The sequence below is a fragment of the Lissotriton vulgaris genome, chromosome 2_1 (genome assembly GCF_964263255.1).
Source record: "Lissotriton vulgaris chromosome 2_1, aLisVul1.2, whole genome shotgun sequence".
In the NCBI taxonomy this organism is placed as follows: domain Eukaryota; kingdom Metazoa; phylum Chordata; class Amphibia; order Caudata; family Salamandridae; genus Lissotriton; species Lissotriton vulgaris.
The window spans coordinates 24151493-24167897 of NC_141687.1; positions in this window are offsets into that span (position 1 = coordinate 24151493).

Genomic DNA, 16405 nt, shown 5'->3' on the forward strand with positions numbered 1-16405 from the left:
CTCCCCCCACTCTCCATTTATGGCAGAGTCCGGGTGTACACGCAGCGTCCACGCGCAGCGTCCACGTGCAGCGGGCGTGCCGATTGTGCGCCGAAGGCGCGCCAAAGGCAAGCCCGTCTGCGCCCGTCTGCGCCTGGCCCGCGCCCAGCGCCAGAACCCCTGGCCGCCGCAGACGCCAGCCCACCCGCCGGACTTACGACGCCACCACCCTCAACGCTTTCAACACCGGCCGGATACCCGGTTGCTACCGAGCCACCCCAAGACGCACCCACGGACCCTTCACCTGCCAATCCTGCCAATTCTCCTGCATCCGGACCTGTACCGCACCCGCCAAGCCGAGCACCAGCAGCAACCACCTGAAGTGCATCCTGCTTAACACCCGCTCCGTCCACAGACACGCCGTGGAACTCTGGAACCTGCTTGACACCACATCTCTAGACGTCGCATTCCTCACGGAAACATGGATGAACGCCTCCTCAGCGCCCGACATCGCCATCGTCATCCCGGACGGATACAAGATCACCCGGAGGGACCGCGTCAACCAGACAGGAGGAGGCATCGCCATCGTCCACAAGAACACCATCCGCATCACGACCAACTCCGACGACACCCTCACAGCCGCCGAACATCTTCACTTCCAGATACACACCGACCCCAAGACCACACTCAGAGGCACCCTCATCTACAGACCCACAGGACCTCGCACACAATTCAGCGAAGACATCGCAGACTGCATCAGCCCACACGCCATCTCATCCGCTGACTACATCCTCCTAGGGGATCTCAACTTCCACCTAGAGAACAACAACGACAGCAACACCACCACCCTGCTGGACAACCTAGCCAACCTCGGACTCAAGCAACTGGTGAACACCCCCACCCACTACGCTGGACACATGCTTGACCCAGTCTTCTCCTCCAGCAAGTACATCTCCTTCAGCCACTCCACCGGACTCCACTGGACAGACCACAGCTGCGTCCACTTCAGCTTCAGAAGGACCACGACTCACCACCACCCGCAACAGGTTCCCCGCAGGAGCTGGAACAAGATCACCACCGACCAGCTCACCAGATCACTGAGCCAGAACCCTCCCGCCAGCTCAACGGACCCCAACCAAGCAGCCAACAACCTCACACAGTGGATCACCAACTGCGCTGTCGACCTCGCACCTCTGAAAAACCATCCCAGCAGGCTCGGCAGCAAGAAAGCCTCCTGGTTCAACGACGATCTCAAGAACTCCAAGAAGAACTGACGTACCCTCGAGAAAGCCGTGCGCAAAGACCCGACTACAGACATCATGAACGCCCTCAAGCACGCCTCCCGCAAACACCCCCTGCTGATCCACACCACCAAGAAGACAGCATTCAAGGAACGACTAGACAACAACGCACACAACAGCAAGGAACTCTTCAGCATCGTCAAAGAGCTCTCCAAACCCAGCGCCGGAAACAACGACATCACTCCCTCACAAGACCTCTGCGACTCCCTCGCCTCGTTCTTCCACAGCAAGATCGCCGACATGCACAATGGCTTCGGCGCACAGACCACGCACCCAACCACCGAACCAACGCCCCCCACCACCACCCTCCGCGCCTGGACCCCGGTCAGCACCGAAGACATCATCCACACGATGAACACCATCCACTCCAGATCACCAACCGACCCAAGCCCGACTCTGTCGTCGCACCGCAACTCCGGGACATCATCAACTGCTCCTTCAACACCGCCACCTTCCCGGAGAGCTGGAAGCATGCCGAACTCAGCGCCCTCCTGAAGAAACCATCTGCAGACCCCACCGACCTCAAGAACTACCGCCCCATCTCGCTCCTCCCTTTTCCTGCCAACGTCATTGAGAAGACCGTCAACAGACAGCTTGCCGCCTTCCTCGAGACGAACAGATCCCCCGACCACTCGCAGTCCGGCTTCCGAGCCAACCACGGCACCGAGACTGCCCTCATCGCAGCCACTGAGGACATCCGAGCCCTGCTCGACAACGGGGAAACAGCGGCCCTCATCCTCCTGGACCTCTTCGCAGTGTTCAATACTGTCTACCACCGCACCCTAGTGCAGCGCCTCAGCAACATCGGAATCCAAGAGAAGGCACTAGAGTGGATCACCTCGTTCCTCGCCGGAAGAACCCAGAGAGTCCGCCTCCCCCCGTTCAGATCCGAGGCCACCGAAGTCATCTGCGGCCTACCACAAGGATCATCATTCAGCCCCACCTTCTTCAACATCTACATGAGCCCCCTCGCAGCCATCGCAGGCCAACACAACCTCAACATCATCTCCTATGCCGACGACACCCAGCTGATCCTCTCACTCACCAACGACCCAGCCACCGCCAGAACCAACCTACACGAAGAGATGAAAGACGTAGCCGAGTGGATGATGAACAGCCGCCTGAAACTGAACTCAGACAAGACGGGGGTCCTCATCCTTGGATCATCACCCTCTGCCTGGGACGACTCCTGGTGGCCCCCGGCCCTGGGCTGCGCACCCAAACCAACGGACCATGCACGCAACCTGGGCTTCATCCTGCACTCCTCCCTCTCGATGACCAGACAAGTCAACGCCGTCTCATCATCATGCTTCAACATCCATCGCATACTCCGAAAGATCTTCCGATGGATCCCCACCGAAACCAGGAAGACGGTCACCCAGGCACTTGTCACCAGCTGACTGGACTATGGAAACACCCTCTACACCGGAACCACAGCCAAACTACAGAAAAGACTCCAACGCATCCAGAACGCCTCCGCACGACTCATCCTGGACATCCCCCGACACAGCCACATCTCCGGACACCTGAGAGACCTGCACTGGCTCCCCATCAGCAAGAGAATCACGTTCTGACTCCTCACCCACGCACACAAGGCCCTCCACGACCTGGGCCCCAGGTACCTCAACAACCGCCTGACATTCTACACTCCCACCCGCCAGCTACAATCGACCAGCCAACCCCTCGCCGCCGTTCCACGCATCCGAAGAGCCACCATGGGAGGAAGATCCTTCTCCTATCTGGCAGCCAAGACTTGGAACTCCCTCCCCATCCACCTCCGTCTGACCCAAGACCACCTCTCCTTCAGGAAGCAACTCAAGACCTGGCTGTTCGAGCAGTAGCGGACCCCCCCCAAGCGCATTGAGACCCTCTGGGTGAGTAGCGCGCTATACAAATTTCTTGATTGATTGACTATTGATTTTAAAATAAGTGTAAAAATAGCGCTTAGAAGTAATTTGGGGCTTTTGGGGTTAAATGAGGTTGTGCTGGACTGTGGTAAAGTCAACAGTTCAAGACGACCATGATGGAGAGTGGGCCAGATACAGGAGCCATGCAGGCCTGGGGAAGAGTCCTTCAGCAGTGGTGGCGATGTGGTGGTTTCAGTGCTGAGTCGAGGCTGATGTGCCCGGTTTTTCCACACTTGTCAAAAGGATGCATCGATCACCCTACTATGGTGGCAGCAATGCCAGGTTCTGGTGATGCTGCTGGGGCCCCAAATGCAATGCATCATCTCTACTAACACAACAGGGCCGTTGCGCTGGGTGCCGCATTGATTTCACTAGTACAAGTATCTGGGCACACTTCCAGTGAACCAGTAGCAGGGGTAGAGAATTTGATTTCCCTGAGATTCGTCAGCAGGAGGCAAGCCAACCATCCCTTGGAAATCACTTAAGGCACTGGCAGAGTCCAGCTCTCCCTTGGCAGGGTTAGAGAGCAGCAGGGTAACACAGGAGAAAAGCAGTCCTTCCAGAAGAACGATGGATTTAACGCTGGGGGAGAATGTTTGCATTGTCAGCATTCCGTCCATCATTTGTTTGCTGTAACACTTTTCGCTCTAAGTGGGATGTGTATGCCCAGACGTATGTCCCTTGCTCACTGTGCCACTGGATTCAAGCTAGCCTGTCTGAAGAAGGGTGATATACCCTCAAACCCGTCCCAGTATGCTTGTTTCCAGTCCAGGGAGAACCTGGCCTGGCATTTCGATATGGACTGTTCCCATGGAGCACAGGGTCAAGATTGATTTGCATATGGCTAGGTACAAACTGGGGTGGCATAGTGGGCAAAAAAACAATGGATTCAACCCAGATCTTTTGACTGGGGGAGAGTGTTTGCATTGTCAGCATTCTGTCCATCATTTGTTTGCTGTAATACTTTTTGCCCTAAGTGGGATGGGTATGCCGAGACATGCGTCCCTTGCTCACTGTGCCACTGGATTCAAGCTAGCCTGGCTGAAGAAGGGTGACATACCCTGAAACCTGGACCAGGATGCTTGTTTCCAGTCCAGGGGGGACTTGGCCTGGAAGTTCGGTCTGGCCTGTTCCCAAGGGGCACAGGGTCAATCAATCAATCAATCAATCAAGCATTTATAAAGCATGCTACATACCCGTAAGGGTTCCAAGGCGCTGGGGGAGGGCGGGGGGTGGCTGCAGCTAGTGGTCGAAGAGCCAGGTCTTGAGTAGTCCCCTGAAGGTCTGAGAGTCTTCCGTCTGCCGAAGGTGGAGAGGGAGGGAGTTCCATGTCTTGGCGGCGCGGTAGGAGAAGGACCTGCCTCCGGAGGTGGTCCTGTGGATGCGTGGGATGGCAGCCAGGGAGAGGTCGGTGGAGCAGAGTCTCCTGTTGGGTGCGTAGAAAGACAGTTGGTTGTTGAGGTATGCCGGGCCGGTATTGTGAAGGGCCTTGTGTGTGTGGGTGAGGAGCTTGAAGGTTAAGGGTCAAGACTGATTTGCATATGGCTGGGTCCAAACTGTGGTGGCGTAGTAGGCAAAAGAACAATGGATTTAACCCAGATCTTTTGACTGGGGGAGAATGTTTGCATTGTCAGCATTCCGTCCATCATTTGTTTGCTGTAACAACTTCCAGGGCAGCAGTCACACAGAGTATCAGTCCTAGATGCAGCTCAGCAGTTCTTCTGACAAAGTTAAATTCCAGGTCCAGAAGTATATGATTTGAGGCGGTAAGAGACCCAGTTCTCATACCTAGTGGTGCCTTTGAAGTGGGGTGACTTCAAAGAAGGGTCTCTGAAATGCACATACGCCCTTTCTTCCCTGCCCTGGTTCCAGACTATCCGCGGAGCGTAATCAGCTCATTGTGTGGGAACAGATCACTGTCCTTTGATGTGCAAGTGTCAGCTCATATATCCCTTCCTTCCCACGGAGGACCATCATAATGTAGATGAGCACTCAGACACACCTATCCTTCCAGTGTTTGTGGCTGTCTAGAGGAAATGCACAAAGTGAAGTTGCCATCCATCCCAGACGTGTATTGGTAACAGGCTTCAGACACACAGAGCAGAGATATGTCAAGTGGCATTTTCGAAAATAGTGATGTTAGATCAAATTTTCCCTGTAAAGAGGAGTTATCATTACCTTTCCAAAGATATAAAACATGAGACAGCTACTCACTTCCAATCAGGAATTACAGGGGGAAAGTGTATTAAGGAATTCCTAATGTTAACCTATGAGATGAGTAGGCCTCCCAGTAGTTGAAAAGACCCAAATGTAGCTGTTTTTCACTACCAGGACAGGCAAAACTTAAGAGTACATGTCCTTACTTTAACTTACACAGCACCCTGCCCTATGGGCTACCAAGGGCCTACCTCAGAGGTGACTTAGGTGTAATTAGAGATGAGTTTAACACTTGGCAAAGGGTTTTCAATGCCTAGTCGAAGTGGCAGTGAAAGCACATACAGGCCTGGCAGTGGTAGGACTAAGAGTGGTTTGAACAGGCTACGTGTGTGGGAGGCACAATCAGTCCTGCAGGCCTCTAGCAGCATTTAATCTGTAGGCCCTTGGTATATGCTATATGTTGTGGTCTATAGTTGTTAAGTAAGTTCTTTCCACTTTAACAGTGATACTGTCCTTTGGATCTTTGTTCACATCACTTGGAATGTTATTTCCTAGGCAAAAGTGAGGAAGTTACGGCTGAGTTGGCCTGGTGGTGGCTGTGCAGTTTTATGGTGGATGCAATAAAGAAAACTGAATATAACAACTTGCATAATTGTGTTCTCTTAAAAATTGCAGCGAGCTGAGGCACCCACCAGTGAACCCTGAGCCCAGTGTGCGGAGTTTAATGGTTCGAGAGAATTTTTTTTCATGAGGGTTACACACACATAGATACATTCACTGAAAAAACCATAGGTTTCACGCCAGTTATAGTTAGCTGGAAATTTTACTGACATAAAACCAATGAAATTCCCACGTTATAGTTAGTTGGACTCACTATAACTTGCGCGCCTGCAATGCGCTGCTGATGACGTCACATATTACATCACTCATGACATGGTCAGTGACATCACTCATGACATCACTGATGACACCATCCAGTAAATGTGTGCCTTTCTGAAAAATAAATATGTTTTATATATGTATATGTAAAGGTCGATGGAAGAATAAATGTTTAAATAAGTGTCTAAAAGGATGTTTTAAAAAAAAAAAATGATTGGTTAACTGGCTTGTTAAGTGTATCTTAGTGAATACATATATTAGCGAGTAATGTTTAAATATTTAAATATATGTATCAGTGTTTCACTTTGTGTATAAGTTGCTGCATGGGTTGGTGAGTAGCTACATGTGTGTGTATATGGGTTATTAGATGTTTTTTTTAGTATCAGTATGAGTGTCTGTATGGTTTGGTGGGGGTATTACTTAGCACGTAGATGCATCAATGACTGACTCACTGTTTGTATGTGTTTTGAAGACAGCATATGTGCAGGACTGTATGGGTGGATGAGTGTGTATATGTGTGTGTTAGTGAGTGAATGACTGTCTCACTAGTGTCTTTATCAGTACCGACATATGTTTTAATCTAGTATATGTGAGTATTGATGTATATAAGTGAGTATATGTGAGAGTGAGAGATTGTAAGAGTTCCTGTTTAAATAAGTGTGTGTTTCTATAAGTGATTGTTTAAGAGAGTAAGTATGTGTAAGTTTTCTTAGAAGTAAGGTGGTAGTGTGTGTATAGTTGTATATGCAAATAAATGGATGTTCAATAGTTTATTTGCATGTGTGAGTATGTGTGTGAGTAACTTTTGGATGACTGTCGGTGTGTAACAGGATGTATTGGTGTATCACTACATATAATGAGTGAGTATATGTATGAGTGACTATATCAAACTGTTGGTGAATGAGTGGATGTGTATATAGATGGTGAAATTACTGAATTGGTTGTTGTAACTGGTATGGGTATCTCTATTTTTTTGAAAATGTTAGTTTCTATTTTTGAATATGTGTTTCAAGGGTTACATTACACTAAAAGGAGGTCTGTCACTCTTTCACAAGGATGGTGTCATCAGTGATGTCATGAGTGATGTCACTGACCATGTCATGAGTGATGTAATATGTGACGTCATCAGCAGTGCATTGCAGGCGCGCAAGTTATAGTGAGTCCACCTAACTATAACGTGGGAATTTCATTGGTTTTATGTCAGTAAAATTTCCAGCTAACTATAACTGGCGTGAAACCTATGGTTTTTTCAGTGAATTTAATAGGTTTTTTAAATGCAAATTCCTAACTATAACTAGTGTGAAAGCTATGGTTCTTTCAGTGAATTTCAAAGGTTTTTTAATAGCAAATTTCTATGGCTACGAAATGTAATATTTTTTAAAATGAATCCTATATTATATATTTATGTTAAACAATTTTTTTTATGTATATTGTTTTTTGGTTTTTTTTTGCCCTGGAGCGCTCCCGGTGCGCGCCCCGGTGAGCGCCCCGGAAAGCGTAGTATTTTGAAGCGCCGCAGTGCGCGAACCAGGAAGCGTCACGTTAGCGCCAATGTCGTGAACGAAAACATGATCGTGACGTATCGTGTAGCCGCGTGCGTGACACGCACAGCGTAAGCGCACCCGGAAGCACTCGAGCGAATACGATCGCGCAATGTAAGCATCTGACGCGCTTACGCGACGCGCCCCGTGGCGCACCCCGGGCCGCACCCGGGGGCGCGTAGCGTAAGCATGTCGGGTCATGTGACCTGAAAATAACACTTTTTATTGGTTCATAACAGTTTTGGTTTCATTTGGTTTCATAATGATGAAACCCCTGGTCTTGTGACCTGAAAATAACACTTTTCATTGGTTCAGGAAATTTTTCTTTCAAATGATGAAAGCACCACCTTTTTTCCTTATTCTGACTTTGTCCTTTGACTGAGGAAGACCTGTTTGTACCTCTCTGTACCTTTTTGTACTTTAAAATGGCTTCAGTAGCAGCAGCAGCAGGAGCATCTCAGCCACCACCACCACCAAGAGGCCCACCACAACACTACAGTGGTGGAGATGAAGAAGAGGAGGTGGAGGAGGAAGAAGAGGAGCAGAGGAGGAGGAGGTGGCTGGAAGAAAACAATACCCCATACCAACCCAAGCCACATATTGTATGGGAGTTTTTTTCTATCCCTGAGGGAAAGAAGAAAGTCAATGCGGCAAAGGTGACTTGCCTTATCTGTGACCAGGAACTTTCAAGGGGGAACCCTAATAAAAAATATTCTTTTGGTAATAATACCATGATTAGGCACATGCAGCGCAAGCATCCGAACAACTATGCTGCCGCAGAGATGAGAGAACTGGCCAGCAACCTTCCCCAATCTACACCCAGCACCTCCAAATGAAAACAACCCACTCCATCGGGACCAGAAACAAGGAAGACGATCCCTTGCATACAACCACGGTTTGGTGAATTCAGGGTCACATGTATTTTTTGTGGGAAGACCATCTCCTATGGTGAACAGAGCCTAAAGCTGATCCTCCTTGCTGGTGACAACCACAATTGCCCCAAAAAACCCTAATTTTTTCCTGATTTTTTTTTGCTCCTGTTGAGCCATTTTGAATTCCCTGTTTTTTGTTTCTCCCCATAAAAATAACCAAAAAAAATACAAAATAGTTCATAAAAGCCAAAAAAAGTACAAAATGTTCAAAAAACATAAAAAAAAATATAAAACAACAAAAAGAAGAAAAAAAACAGTTCTTTTTAGAACTACCTCCAATTTCTAAAAAAAGGCTACATTTTTTAAAAACTTTGTTTTTTCCCTATGGAACGCTTCCTGGTCCGCTCCCCGGTGCACGTACCAGGCACTCCCCCAGCGCAAAGCAAAAAAAAATATTTTTTTTTTGCCCTTTTATAGTCCCCACACGATACCTAGGGGATCAAGGGGGGTCTACTCTGCCCCCTTATGGTCATTTCCCCCTTTGTTTTTCCCACCTCTTGTGTCTCGATCCTACCGATATATATCACCTACTGGCGATTGCCAGTAGGTAGTTATAGTTAGGACCTAGCTTCCATAGGAAATCCGCAACATTCTATTTGGAATAACTGTTGCGCCGGTCGACAAATACTCTCGAAATTCTCCAAGAAAGTGGCCTGCTCCGCTCCTTCCCTGAATTTTTTGGGGTGATTTGTGAAGCGGGGGCCAAGAAAAAAGGGGGGTCCCAAAACTTGTTTTCCCCATGCAATTTTCCATAGGCACCTTTAAGTGAGGCTACAGCCGAAACTGCTGAACGGAATTACACAAAAAATTTGGCAAAAAGGTAGAGTTTGGTTCGCAGATTACGCTTTTTGTTAAATGGTGTAAATCCATTCAGTAGTTCCTTAGAAAATCAAAAGTAAAATCATAGATATATCTATAGACGAAGTACGGTACGCGTACAGTACGCGTACCTTCCCGAGCACGAGATTTATGCCAATTGGCTGTCACCACTCCAAACCAGGAAGTGTTGGCAGCCATCTTGTGCCTCATTGGAACCTAGGCACAAGAAAACAGAAAAAGAAACGCAAAAAAACACGAAGGGGGCAGGGTAGAAACACCCTGACCCCCTTGGCATGCTTAGGGGGTTCCACAAGGACCCCCAAGGCCCCCCCCCAAAAAACTTTTGGGAAAAAATCACGGGATATGCGTAGGTACGCGTACCCTGCCATTAAAATTAAAAATTGCATTTATTTAAATTTTTATTTAGCCCCCAGGGGGGCCAAATCCCGGGGGCATGTATAGTTAGTTCAGCTAACTATAACTCGCGCGCCTGCAATGCACTGCTGATGACGTCACATATTACATCAATCATGACATGGTCAGAGACATCACTCATGACAACACTGATGACATCTCAAATGACATCACTGATGACATCACTAATGACATCATCCAGTGAGTGTCCCTAGAATGATTTTGGTAGATTTCTTCTGATTACATATTTAGATCATCTGGGATGATGTAGTTACTGTGGGTCAGGACAAAGTTGGCTGTTAGATTTAATAGTGATTGGGTGACCTCTTTTAGGGGGCCTGTAGTAGAGTAGTTCAGAAAATATTGATCCTTCTTTCCCATTAAGAGAGACCCACAATATTTCTACTCCTTTAGTTGCTTCCATCCCTAGTTTAGCTATGGCCCATTTCTCTTTGAATATAATTGCTATCCCCTCCTTTTTTATTTTTCTGAGTGACTCAGAGCTTTATATCATTGTGGACATGTTTTTCTAGGTTGAATCCCAGTTTATGGGGCAGTTATGTTTCCACAATGAAAAATAGGTCCCAATCCTCTGAGGTCAATCATAGATTTACTTCCTCTGCATGTTTAGTAGGCCACAGATGAGTACATTTCCATTATCTTCTTTGTTGCTTTGAGTGCAGCCAGAGTTTATTTCCACTGTGGGCAAAGTTGTTTTAGGCTCTGTCTTAATATTATGGGTTCTGTTGGATTCAGGGTTCAGGTTATAAAGTTGTTTCCTAAAGTACCTAATTCTTTTCATACCTTGTGTGTGGCAGGTCCCAAAACTGGAGGCATGGATGGCGCTGGTTGATTCCGGGATGATGCCGGGTGCAGATGGGGTTGCCTTTGGTGCGCCTTCTGCATGCCATTGGAGAGCCCGCTGCATGGTCAATCCATCATGCAGTTTTTGTAGCCCTCCGTCTATTGCCTTGTTTACTAACAGTTAGACTGCTCCCCTTGGTAGGCCCAAAACGGCAGCCGCCAAGCAGTTTAATGATGCAGAAAATTGGAGAAGTGTTGGGAGGACTGCTTCCACTGATCGCGCCTCATCTACTGGGAATTTCAGGACAACTTATTCCTTTTTTGATTTATTTTATGTATTTAATTAAATCTTTTTCCCCATCTAGTATCCCTCGTGATTATTGTACAGTTCCCAATTCCTTTCAGTTATAATTTGCTTTGTTTAGTTCAAATTTCAGTACATTCCATTAACATAGCAATTTTCCCTAGCGTTATTTGTCAAATACACACAATTCTCTTACATGCTATCTTCTAACTAGAAATTCCTGACTGATAGCTAGCTGCACGGTCGTGCCACCATGCAGTTTTTGTAGCCCCCCCTCATTTGCCTTGTGAGGGAAAACACCATACTGGCGATTCAGCCTCCCGATCACCCTCATAGGAGACAAAAACTAGGAGAGCATATTTGGAAATGACAATATTAAGTTGTTGCCCCAGACATTTCCCCTGGAGGTTATGGTGATGTTAAAATGTACCTCGTTAGTTACAACTTAATGAGTATAAATGGGGAAACGCTGAGACTGACTACCGCCGACCAGGGAGTTCTGTGGATGACCCCTGCATCGTTCCTGTTACCGGATTGACCTTTTGCCTTCCATCCCCGTACCTCGCGGAACCCGCTCCGCGGGTCCCGCATCGCCCGCTCTGCTGGGCTGACTTTGGAAAGGGGAGAACTTTGGCTGTTCTACAGGGGCGAAAGAAGGAAACACTCGGCCCGGGCTGCGAGCACCAGGTGAGGGACAGGGACTCCATTTCCCAGGAGTCCCTGTGTAGTCATCCCCTGCACCTGGACGCTCTCCCGGGTAGCCCCGCCCCCGACCGCCGGAGTAAAAGCTGCCGTCCACCGCAGCAACTTGGGAAACGCTGAGACTGACTACCGCCGACCAGGGAGTTCTGTGGATGACCCCTGCATCGTTCCTGTTACCGGATTGACCTTTTGCCTTCCATCCCCGTACCTCGCGGAACCCGCTCCGCGGGTCCCGCATCGCCCGCTCTGCTGGGCTGACTTTGGAAAGGGGAGAACTTTGGCTGTTCTACAGGGGCGAAAGAAGGAAACACTCGGCCCGGGCTGCGAGCACCAGGTGAGGGACAGGGACTCCATTTCCCAGGAGTCCCTGTGTAGTCATCCCCTGCACCTGGACGCTCTCCCGGGTAGCCCCGCCCCCAACCACCTCATTTCCTCATTAGCAATAGTTGATATCCGCTACGCGGGACGCGTGCGGGACGCCCGGGGCTAAGCCCGGGCAAAGGGCGGGCCCTCTGTGGCCCTCAGAGGCCTGAGGAGCCTGGTCTGGGCCACACCTCTTGTCACTTGGCCGCCCTATATTCCGGACTAACGGACCCACTACCACTCAATTGTAAGTCTGCATACTGGTATATTTGTGTTTTTTATCGGGACTAACATTAGAGCCTCTTATCCCATTAGTTGCACGTAACCTCGGCTGCCTTGCATTGTAATTGTATTTATTCTTTTCGGACTGTAATGAACTGTCGAGAGACCAGAAGCATGGCAGCTGCTGGAGCCAAAAAACTGACGGGTACCCTTGATGATTTTATTGTTCGGACCCATGCTTTAATAGATCAGGGGATTATTTTAATGGATAGAAGGGTATCTCAAGATCTGGCATTAGCCAGGAGATCCTCTCTAGGCCTCATAGCACAAGCCCGTACTCCACACGCAGTAACAAATCCTAACACCTTAGCAATTGTACATAATGAGGGGGCCCATGACGACATTAGCTCACAAGAAGGTTTGGAGGCAACACCTAATCTCGCTTTGTTAGCTGAGAGTGGCTCACTAAATGAGCCTGGAAATGTTTCGTTGGAAAACGCTCTTGAAAGGGGCCTGAAAGAGGGAGCAATACCCAAAAAAAAGTCCAAACCTGTCACACGTAAGCGAAAGAAAGCTTTGAACACAGAGAACCTAGACCAGACTACCCCAGACCTGGTGACTCTAAACCCCAACAGTGTCCTGGCGACTAACACTGCTGACACTGATGGTTCCAAACATACCAATGTGGCCATGTCTTTAAGCTTACCAGATGACACAGTTATAGATAGTAGTTTAGAGGAAATTTTGGATCTAGGTGGCGATGTAGACAACCACGTTAGAAGCGATGAGGATAGGAATAGCCTCAACTTGGTAAATAACAACATTTTCCAAATGTTAAAAACCCTGCTTGAACCTATTGAAGTAAGGCTGCGTTGTCTAGAAACCATCTTAAAAAACATTCACAAAGATATAAGCGCTCCTAGTTTCAGCCTGGATAATAAGATACCCCCCGTAAAAAAGCCCATGAACAAGCCTCCGCTGGTTAACAAGAATACCCCATCCCTAAAAAAAAGTGCACCCACCAATCCAGTTAATTCTATTACCACTGGGGGCACTTCCTTAATAACTCCTGACACTAAACTAGTCCCTAACCCTGTTAATCCTAAGGTTGCCCCGCAGGTTAAGTTTAAAGATCCTGTACCCCCGACTCCTAAATTGGATCAGACACCAAAGGAAAGGAGAGAATCACGGAGAAACATCCATCTCCCCCCGGATGCATGCTCCTATGTAGTCATCCTGACAGGGGTCACTGAACTTGGGCAAACTGAAACGGAGTCTTACCAAACCCTAAAAAATAAGGTGTGCCATTGGCTGTCTAAAAATTTTCCTTTACCGCCTGGCATGCCTAGTAACATCTTAATGGTGGAGAGAGCACCTTGGGTAGGGGGCAATAGGAAAAATCTACAAGGTGACTGCGTGGTGGTCACCTTTGAGCACCCACAAACAGTAAACTACATTTGTGCCGGTACCCCGCGCCATCAGGCGAGTACGGTCACGGCTAGGCCTCTCTCCTATTTTTACGTCCAAGGGAACCAACCGGACAAAAGATGGAGTTGGTTAAAGGTCCCTCATGAGCTCAATCATAGACAGAGGTTTAATCCCCCCTGGGAGGTTCAATCACGTGGCTGGGAGGAGGGGGGGGAAGACGGGTGGACCATGGTCAGGAGAAGAAGAGCTGGTCCTTTTCAGGGTGGTTTTTTTGCGGGCCCCCAAAACAAATATCCACACCATGACCATCACTACGTAAATGGGCAGGAAAATTACTTCAATGTCCCCACGTTCAATCATTATGATCACCCGTCCTTTATGGACTGGGTAGATTGACAAACACTGGGTCACCATGCAACACAATCTCTAACTTCCCCACACACCACCTCACAGAGTAGTCACTCCCCAGTAGATTTAAACCCTGACCTAAGTACTGAGCAAATGTCCATTGCAGAACAGTTCATGGAGGGGGGGACAGATTTGTCTGTAATTGATGGAAATAAAGAAGGCAGGCAGGGGATCACTATGGCCTCATGGAACATAGCGGGCCTCAGGAACAAAATCGATGACCCTCACTGGAGAGATCTTATAGGCTCCATGGACATTATTGCCATGCAAGAATCGTGGGTGACCGAAAATTTGCTTACATTGGATGGATACACCACCTTTTCCCTCCCTGCCGTAAATTCACTGAGAGGGCGGGCTAGAGGTGGTCTGATCACCCTGATATCAGCAAAAATTTCAGGCTCCTATAAAGAAATCCCCACTGGTAGTCCTTACTGCCTTGCAGTCTTAATTACAAATAGGAGTTCAAATGCTGTATTATTAGTGAACTTCTATAACTCTTTTGATAGAGAAAACTCAGTTGATAACCTGCAGAGGCTAAACTCTTTTTTAATTAAGTTTCAAGAGTCCATGAAGGCCAATTGTATTGTTATTTTATTAGGAGATTTTAATGTACACGGCTGCCAGGAAGACTGTCCCCCTAACCTTCTTTTTGGTTCCCCTGATGATGAAAATACTCATTTTGAACACTCAGAACAGGGCGTTTTCTTAGAATCTCTGTTAGCCGAAAATGGTTTAATGTTGCCTTCTGGGGGGGGAGAGGACATTCCAACCTTCACGGGTCATGGTAGCGGGTCTACTATTGATTATATTTTTGTGAGTAGTGTTTGCAGTAGTCATATTATCTGTTATACCGTTGTTAGATCCCATTTTAGTGATCACAATCTTGTTGTACTTAAAGTTAGAAATGTATTAGAACTTAATGACACTAGCTTGGGTTTGGTTGATAAATGTGACTTACGATCAACTGATCAGGCACGGCGAATTAAATGGTGCAAAATAATTCCTGAGGATTTCTTTGGCAATTTGTGTTTAAATAGTCAGGAGGATCTTGAACTCTGTTTAAATGACCAGGCGGGGGACACTGAGGTCTTAGACGCATATAAGAGGGTATGCATTAACATCGTGTCTAACCTGACACAACATTGCAAAAGGAAAAATCAGGATAGGGTAGGCTGGTTCGACAGTAAATGCTCTGCTGCCAACCACAAATTAAAACTAGCCTTAAAATCTAGCCCTGTAGATAGAAAACTTGTGGCTACCCTTAGGAAAGCATATAAGACTGCCATTGAGAAAAGGCGGCGTGAGATCAGAGAGGATGCCTGGGCCGACCTGACCTCAATTGACGTCTTAAAAAGCAGCACCAAATTCTGGGCCGTGGTAAATCAACCATATTTTGTAGATACATGCAATAGCGATTTAGATTGTGGCATCCAAGAAGATAAATGGCACTCGCACTTTAAATCTGTTTATGAGCAGGAAGCTAACGGGGCTGAGGATACGATTAGTTTTCATCAGCTCCCGTATAGCTTAACGGTGGATGAGGAAGAGGTGGGTTTAGCCATCGAAAAAATGACCACCAATAAGGCTCCGGGGCCGGACGGGGTCCCAGCCGACCTTTTTAAAGTGGATATTTTATTCTGGTCCAAAATTTTAGCTAGAGTTTTTAATAGCATCTTTAAAACGGGTATTCCTGATTCCTGGTCCCAATCTGTTATAGTGCCTATTTTTAAAAAAGGTGACAGGGGGGAACCGGGAAATTACCGCCCCATATCCCTGATAGACTCTGCGGTTAAGGTCATAGGGAGAGTGGTCCTTAGTAAACTCAATGATTGGTTAGAGGAGACTAATACCTTGTCCCCAACTCAGTATGGCTTTAGAAAAGGAAGGAGCACTATCGATCAGAGTTTAAATTTACAATTGCTGATCGGAAAATATACTCAAGCTAAACCAGGCTCCCTATTCATTGCCTTTATGGATCTGTCCTCGGCTTTCGACCGAGTGAACAGGTCCAAGTTGTGGGCCCAGCTCCTCAGTATAGGCATCGATCCAAACATTGTGTATTTTCTGGCAGACCTTCACAAGGACCTCACCGCTACTGTTCGTTATGACAGAAAAGGGAATTGTACAGGGAAAATCCATATTACTAATGGTGTTAGGCAGGGTTGCATTCTTGCTCCCCTGCTGTTCACCTTATACATTAACAACTTGGGTGGAACATTGGATCTAGCCTGTAAAGACATACCCA